The sequence below is a fragment of the Hordeum vulgare genome, chromosome 3H (assembly GCF_904849725.1).
Source record: "Hordeum vulgare subsp. vulgare chromosome 3H, MorexV3_pseudomolecules_assembly, whole genome shotgun sequence".
Taxonomy (NCBI): domain Eukaryota; kingdom Viridiplantae; phylum Streptophyta; class Magnoliopsida; order Poales; family Poaceae; genus Hordeum; species Hordeum vulgare.
In genome coordinates this window covers 448,766,023-448,774,724 of record NC_058520.1, presented here as the reverse complement: position 1 = coordinate 448,774,724, position 8,702 = coordinate 448,766,023, and the positions used below count along the sequence as shown (strand labels likewise).

General features: G+C 40.9%; 1 long non-coding RNA gene and 1 pseudogene across 2 annotated transcripts; one reads left to right on the top strand and one right to left on the bottom strand.

Moving 5' to 3' along the window:
- Positions 1 to 217: 217 nt before the first annotated feature.
- LOC123444194 lies at positions 218 to 7,234 on the bottom strand (annotated as a pseudogene).
- LOC123444195 lies at positions 6,078 to 7,543 on the top strand. 2 transcript variants are annotated; one of them, XR_006630962.1, is made up of 2 exons: positions 6,078 to 6,167; positions 6,715 to 7,543. It is a non-coding gene; the product is annotated as an uncharacterized LOC123444195 (long non-coding RNA). The 2 variants fall into 2 exon arrangements; XR_006630961.1 differs by having other exon boundaries at positions 6,080 to 6,178.
- Positions 7,544 to 8,702: the final 1,159 nt, after the last annotated feature.

Here is an 8,702-nt window from a genome sequence, read left to right as displayed (position 1 = left end):
CGAGGTCACGGGCTCGCAGTTTCTACGGGACCGGCGGCGGCGGCGGCGAACCCTTCTCCGGCGGCCGGAGGCGGCACCATGAGAGCAGGATTGCCGGATCCCCGGCGGAGTTGATGCGCCGCGGCTAGCTTGGCGTCCGATGTTCCAGAACAACAGGTTTCGCCGCTCTACTCTTCACCTCCAATCTTTAATTTTTGGCTAGTGGAATTGTCGATTGTTGATGTTCACCAGTTCTTGGGTAGATGGATGTTGAAGGACTGGAATGATGTGTTTCTTTTGTACTTCCTCTGTTCATAAATATAAGATTTTTTGGATATTTCAATATGTCTACGGACTGAAATGAGCCGGAAAAACATAGTAATAAAACGTATCTATATAGTACATCCGATTCAGAAAAGAGTTAGAACATCTTATATGAACGGAGGGAGTATATACTATATAATGCATAGATCTCTGCTACCCCACAGTAACTGAAAGTCCGAAACGCATGCAGGTGCAATCTTGCTTCTGATGTCCCAGGCCTAACCAAAGAACTAGAATTACAGGCGAATGCCCTTGAAATTTATGTGCAATTTACATTGCACGAATTGTAATACAAACTGACACATGCATTTTTCATCTTGTAGTTCAAAAAACAAGAAAGGAACAATATATATCTGCACATCCCCTTATGCCGCCTTCGAATGCAGTTCGACCAGTGATGCGTAGACTCCACCCTTGATGCCCATGAGAGATTCATGCTTTCCCTTCTCGGCAACTGAACCATCTTTGATAACTGCAATCGTATCTGCCCCTTTGATCGTTGACAGGCGGTGTGCTACGACAATGGTGGTCCTGCTGACCATTACCTGGTCAAGTGTATCTTGAACAATATGCTCTGATTCAGCGTCCAGGGCGCTTGTTGCTTCGTCGAGCAGAAGTATTCTAGGGTCCTTCAAGATCGCCCTGGCAATAGCTACCCGTTGCTTTTGCCCACCAGATAGTTGGGTTCCTCTCTCACCAACGTTGGTGTTGTATCCCTGAGGCAAGCTCGATATGAACTCATGAGCGTTGGCTGCCTTGGCGACAGTGATTATCTCTTCTTCAGTTGCTTCTCCTCGCTTTCCATATGCTATGTTGGCACGAACCGTGTCATTGAAAAGTACTGGTTCTTGGCTTACCAGTCCCATTTGGTCTCTTAACCAACTCAGTGTTAAGTTTCTGAGCTCTATTCCGTCTAGTGAGATTGTGCCAGAGTCTGGGTCATAGAATCGCTCCAGCAAAGCAATTACTGTGGACTTGCCACTTCCACTCTCTCCAACAAGTGCAGTAGTCTGCACATAACAATCATCAGTTTTAAATCTTTCAGTACAACTGTGGGGGAAAATATAAACCTAAATAAATTCAATCTGTAATCATAATTTTCACATTGAATTGGCAGGGACTGGAGAAATTGAATATCATTATGGGACGAAACAACTAAAAAAAGGGTGTGTGCAGTGCTAAAAACTCTCACACCAGGTATGGTCTGGGGAAGGGAATTTCTAGACAGCCTGGTTCGAACCCAGGACCTCCAGGCCACAAGTGGAGAGATTATCACTGTGCCAGGCCCGCCCTCCATGGGACAAAACAACTGACAAAGAAAAATCTTAATGCATAGCAACTTTATCTCCTTTCTTGACTCTTCTGTTTTCTAACATCATCTCATTGGTTATTTTACCTTTTCTTGAGAACATGGTGTTTAAACTTGAACATTTGTACAATGCTAGAGGAAATTGGTATCACCTCTATAGAATTATGTGAAAGAATGGTGGACATTCTAACACATGGAGTACAAAGTTTTTGTAGCACTTGGATGTTCTTCCTGTCATTTATGTTAAAATAAAGCACAAGGTTGCCACAACCCTTTTGGAAATCATATAGCAGGATAATACATGGATGCGTGCAACAGCGTGGTCTAATCTTCATGCCAGACAGTAAACAAGGTACAGGACTTTCCTCCTCATTTTGCAGTGAATAACTAGTAATCTTTTAATACTACAAGAAATCAAGACAAGTATCAAGTTAACTGTACCTTTCCAGAAGCAATACCCAAAGTGAAGTCACTGAATATTTGGACATCTGGTCGGGATGGGTACTTGAAGCTTACATGGTTGAACTCTATGGTGCCATCAACTTTTTCTAGCTTTATACCTTCATCACCGGTCGAGTCAATTTTGGACTTCCTGTCTATAAATGCTAGTATGGATGTCGCAGATTCTTGACCTTTTGTTGAGTCTGATGCCATGGCACTTGTTTGGGAAATTCCAAAAGCAGTGAAAACCAAGGCAAAGTAAACCTGCAAGTATCAGATCGATTTATCAAGTCATTGAATAAAATGATCTCACATATCAACCGTGTATATCTTACTCTGAAAACATCTTGAAAGGTTGATTTGCCGTCATGTACAAACTGCGCACCGACATAGAAACAAAGAGCATATGTGAGATACAACATTAGGTTCGAGAAACTGAAACCGACGCCTCCGACCATTCCACTTCTAATTCCCTGTTTCATTGAAGCCTGGCATTTTTGGCTGTACAGGGTAATCACTCTCTTTTCTGCACCGAAAGATGCTACAGTTCGAATACTGCCAATTGCTTCAGCTACAACTTGGCTTGCATCTTCATACATCACCTGTAATTGGGAGAGATTATTTTATAACTCATACTTCTAACTACCACATTCTGTTGATGGTAAGCTTCGAATATGTGACTAGTAATAGGAGATTCCATGATGTTTGGAAAAGTGCACACATTTATCTAATGTGAAAAGCATCAGGAACTGTTTCCTTTTCTTTTATAAATAAAGCATTTATGTTCATGACATGGTTTTATCTGATTTCACCTTAGCATCTTCACCGAACCCTTTCAGGAACCTCAATTGGATATAATTCTGCAAACCCAGAAAAGGAATGACACCTATGATGCTCAGCGTAAGCTTCCAGTCTGAAGCGAATGCTATGGCAAAGCCACAAATAAGTGTTACTGTACACTGCACTATTACGGCCAAGTTATCTCCAACAAGGCGTCGGATGTTCAAAGCATCAATAAACAACCTTGCACCAAGTGCGCCACTGTAAATGTTAGAAGCAAAACTTGATATCCCGGATGTTAGAGAACACATAAATTTGTAAGGAGAAAAAGGAGAATATCAAACCTGGAATTTGAAGGATCATCAAACCAAGCAACCTCTTGATGAATGATGCTTTGGAAAGACAAAGCACGGACACGTTCAATAAGTTTCCCACCGGCTACTCCAAATAAGAAAAATTCCAATTGGATTGAAACCAGGGAAATGATTGCCATCAGAAGGCACATCAATGCCCAAAACGTCGAATCTTTTCGAAGTTGGTGTGCTGGATAGTAGAATGTTCTTATACCACCAGATATCATAATACTGAATGATGGGAAAAGAAGTCCATGCACAGTGGCAGCTATGATAGCTAACAGGAGAATTGGTGCTTCTGGCCTACTAAGATTAAAAAGGCGTCCAATTGGTGCTTTCTTTGGAGCCTCACTATCACCAATTTCTAGGTGTTCCTGTCTGCTGGTATTAGCACGCCCGTACTATCATCGGATCTAGAGAGTCCAAGGGTTTTTATGGAGTGTTGTCTTCTATTCCTGGGAGAATCCCTGATTGATTGTTCCAAAGATAAACTTGTACTTTTGAATCTTGAACCTGCCACATATGGCATCTCGGGCGTTTCTTCAGTATGGGCCTGTTGTAGCCGAATAAGCTGAGAGTAAGCTCCATCAGGATCCTTTATCAGCTCATCATGGACACCTGCATGAAATGAATTTGTGAAGGAAAATAATTGACTAGGTTCAAAGAGGAAGAAAACCATATATTGGGTGTGGAAGTATCTCTTACCTCGTTCAGCTACCTTTCCTTGATGAACCACTGCTATGCAATCTGCATTTCTGACTGTACTCAGCCGGTGAGCAACAATGAGTGTAGTTATCCCTACCATGATCCGATATAATGCTTCTTGAACTACTCGCTCAGACTCCACATCCAAAGCACTAGTAGCTTCATCCAACAGGAGGACTCTTGGATTCTTAAGGATCGCTCTTGCAATGGCAATCCTCTGTTTCTGCCCTCCAGAAAGCTGAGCACCATTCTGACCAACCATTGTCTCATACGCCTGTATCATATGGAAATCAGATAAGCATTAGTTACAGGAAACTTGACTAAGGTACTTCGTAACTAACTAGTTTTTATCTGTAAGTACATTAGGCAACTTTTCGATGAAATTTGCTGCATTTGCAAGCTCAGCTGCTCTCTTGACCTCTTCAAGCGTAGCATCCTCTTTACCATAGGTTATGTTGTCTTTGATGGAGGTCATAAAAAGCAATGGTTCTTGGCTAACAAGACTGATCATTCCTCTTATCCACTGGAGTTTCATACTCTTGATGTTGATTTCATCTATCAGCACATCGCCAGCTTGTGGGTCATAGAATCTCTCCACCAGACTAATTATTGTTGACTTACCACTTCCACTCTCTCCAACTATAGCCATTGTAGTACCACTAGGTACATGTAGAGACAACCCATTAAGTATCAACTGCTCAGGTCTTGCAGGATATCTAAAGAACACATTGTTGAGTTCGACATCGCCCTTGATATCGTCCAATACTATTCCAGAAGTGTCAGTGATGTCAATCTTTGGTTTTTTGTTCATTATTTGAAACAACCTATATGCCGCAGATTGCCCTTCTGCAATAGCAGAAATTGAGGATGATGCGCTACCTATAGCCCTGTTACAAATTAAGGCCTGTGTTAGAATTTTCTATAGATTAAATCATAGCATATACTATTGGTTATCCTTATTATTTTCATATTTTGAACCAATTTTGAAGTATGATTCTAGTTGTGCATGTTATTTAACGGACAAAAGTGTTAGGCCCATCACGTCGTTACCAATAGTAATATTAACTATGTGGTTAACTATATTTATAGCAGTAATGCGGCAATTTAGAAATAGTTTCTAGTAAAATTTCCAGTTTTGATGTTTTTTATCTTTTAATTAATAAATAATGTAGCATTCTTGTTTTTAGGTTGTAAGAGTTTTGAGTTTTATTTGTGCAAGACTAAGTGCTACTGTACTCTGACATCTCTTATTATCATTTACAGTACTATATATAATAAAAAATTGAAAAGCTCACATTGAACCAGTTAACATTGCAAATACGACATTGACGACTTGCCCTCCAGTATAACCTTCGTTGATGATTAGCTTAGCACCATACCAAAAGGCTAGAGAGTAACCGCCGAAGAAAACAGAAAAGATACCGCCTGTTCCTAGACCAGTGGCAATCCCTTCCAAGACCGTAGCCTTATATGCCCTTATTGTGAGAGTGTTGTACAATTTGATTGCTTTCTTCTCACCATTGAAGGAGATAACCTGCTTTGAAATGTTATCAATACTTTCCAGTAAACTCGACCAACCAGGGACTTGCCCTGATATCAATTTTTCAATTAGAAGAAACCTGAGCACCCACCCCGCGGAGGTTGCACCTCGAAAAGTGGGTGGGTGGGTCTATGAGCACACCTGCTCAAGCTAGCGAGCTGAGCAGATGCTCGGCCTCGCAACTGACCATAAAATAGTTATACATAATTCAAACTTTTAGAACTCACCGTTCTTATAGCTCCGATGGTCTGCTCGACAACATTGCCCGCATCAGCGTATGATGCCTGCCTCCTGGCTGATATTTGAGCATGTAACCGAGACATAATTGCAAAAGACAAAATATTTGGAGGTATGCATGCGAGCATAACAAGAGCTAACATCCAGCCTCTTACGAATCCGATGATAAAACATCCAACAAAGGTTGTCAAAAGCTGTGCATACTTGCCTACCTGAACACGAGGAATCCATATTTACTTGAAATCAATTGATGCATTTACAAATAATTAGATTCATTAAGGTATTTTGTTTATGTTGTCTAATGCATTTGTTACCTTCTCTCCAAGGGCATCTTGGACCAGTACAGTGTCCGCAGACATTCTTGAAATTGCTTCCCCTGTTGTCATCTCCACATCAAAGAATGAAACATCCTGCTTTAGAACAGCTTCGAGGTATAGAGATCGGATGCGTATTGACTGCCTTTCTCCAGCCATTGTCCAGCATGACACCTCTGGCACAGGTAGCAAGCAGGTTATTGCCTAAGGCTTTCAGCCACTCCATTGAAATTCTGTTGCGTGTTAATGCAATCCAACTAAAAGCAGAGATTATGCAACTCCTTCGTACTGCTCTGTACTTTGGTTCAAGTTAAAACTGGAAAGCTAGTTCTAGTTTTAAGAATAAAATTTCAATTGTGGTAAATTTGATGTATCATTTATTTATTTATTTATTGTTGAGAATCAGTACTACTTCATGTGCCATGTGATCTAAACGCTCTTATATTTCTTTACGGAGGGAGTACAATACATGAATATTACTAGGTTAGTGGCCACTAGTATTCAATCATTTGTAGCCAATTTATATTCTCAGTGTGTGGGTTACAATAGTGAACGCCGACACCTTTTTGTTGATTTTTCGAGTGCTCGACTGTTCATCATGTGCCATGTTTACTTTTCAATGCAGAACTGGATAGCGTTGAGTTTCAGCTATCCATTCTACAAATATTTAGTCCAAGAGTAGAAGCATACTTACGGAGAAATGAAGCTAACGCCGTCCCAATTCCCAAATAGATGTAGTACAGAACAACCTGGAGAAAGCAAATGTCAAAAATAAATTAGCATGTGAACTATTGGGGGGCGTTCTTTCTTCTGTGGTTATCACAGGAAGAACTGAGGGTTTGAGATCAACGTGTGTCATTATTTATTTTTCCATGTAAGCATATCTTGTCTTCTTTTCTTTATCTGCCAGGTCAATAATAGTAGGATAACTGAACTAGAGATACTCTCAGCCCGTTAATGTTCGCTTGGCAGGGAAAAAGGTATACGTCGATGATACCTTGCTGACCCGCTGGAGGACGTTATCACCGGCGCCGAAACAGTCGATGACCGCGGAGAAGACGACGGTCATGAGCGGGTCCCCCATGCCGTTAACCATGGCCGCCACAGTGCCGACGGCCATCAGCGCCAAGTCGGAGCGGCTGGCGTACCTGAACATGCCGAAGAATGGAACCTTCCTAGCCCCCTCAGCCTTCCTCTCCCTCTCCTCCGTCTCTGCATCCTCCCCTCTGCCTCTCTTAGCTTCGTCATCCATTAGGCTATGTTGGGTGATGTTTCTCCTCCTCCTAGCAGCTGCTGGTTAGCTACGTGTGCTTAGCTTATCTCTCTCTTGGCATGCTTGTGGTGATGAGAGTTGGGCGCTAATGTATGTGAGGCAAGCGAGACTGACAGGACGTCGGTTATATTGTCTGCATGCATGCATGGTTGCTAAATAAATAAACGGCCTGCTGATTATTCGTGTAACAGTGGCGGGACCACTGATTTCAAAAGGTGCGTGCTCAAAGTTGTTGAGTGTTGGACAATGTAATCATATCATAATTTAGAAAGGAAAAAACTTACAATAGTCCACAGCAGTTTTAGAGTTACAATACGATTACTCATGTCTTGGCCTGAGATCTGCCAAGAATTCTCGAACCAACGTAAGGAAACAAATCGTTCCGTTATTAATCGTCTACACTACTTTTGAAGCTAATTTACATATTACTCCCTCTACCCCATACTATAAGATGTTATTACATCTAATTAAATAAAGTGCATGCCAACACTGTAAGGGTATCTCCAGCAGCAGTATGAAGTCGCGCGCCTTAGGTTAGGCCTTAAACACATCGACCAAATCCTGTGTGAATTAGGTTAGGCCTTAAACACATCGACCAAATCCTGTGTGAATTAGGAGAGAAGTGATTTATTGTTGGTTAAACTTCATGTTGTTGATGAAAGAAATGCATAACTATGTACTCCCTCCGTTCCTAAATATAAGTCTTTTAAGAGATTTCACTAGTGGTCTACATACGGAGCAAAATGAGTGAATCTATATACTAAAGTATGTCTATATACATCCGTATATAGTTCACTAGTTTAATCTCTAAAAAAACTTATATTTAGGAACGTAGGGAGTACAAGAGAGAAATATGAGGTGAAAGAAACTGACAACATATTGCTAATTGTCAGTATAGGTAGTTGGTGAGGCAGGGTCACATAAATAGTTGGTCTCCTGATTATTCATGAACAATCAAGCAAAGGTTATTTTTTTATATTTTTTTGAACACAAGGTTAATATTTGTTTAACTGAAACTATAAGGGAGACCTGATAGTACAGTTCAAAAAAAAGGGAGACCTGATAGTAAATTTGATTAAAAGAGAATATGTACTTCCTCCGTCCCATTATATAAAACGTTTTTGCAAGCTAACGACGTTAGGTTGAAAGTTTCTTCCGTAGAAAAAACCTGAATAAGTCAGTATTCAGGCGTTTGTTTATATCCAACATTCCATCTTATGTTCTTTCAATCGATGCAGAGTTCGCCAGATGTATAACCACCTGTTGCATATGAGCCCAGCAAAATTTGTTGTGTTCAGAAGCGTGGAGGGCTTTTGTGCTTCTCGGTATTCATTATTTGTGTTGGGAGTGCGTTTCTATGTGATCTCAGTTTCCTTGTCAGCTGGTGGAGGTTTTATTCTCTTCATTATTTGTGCAGGGTTTCACGTTATTTTTTCTTAATAAAATG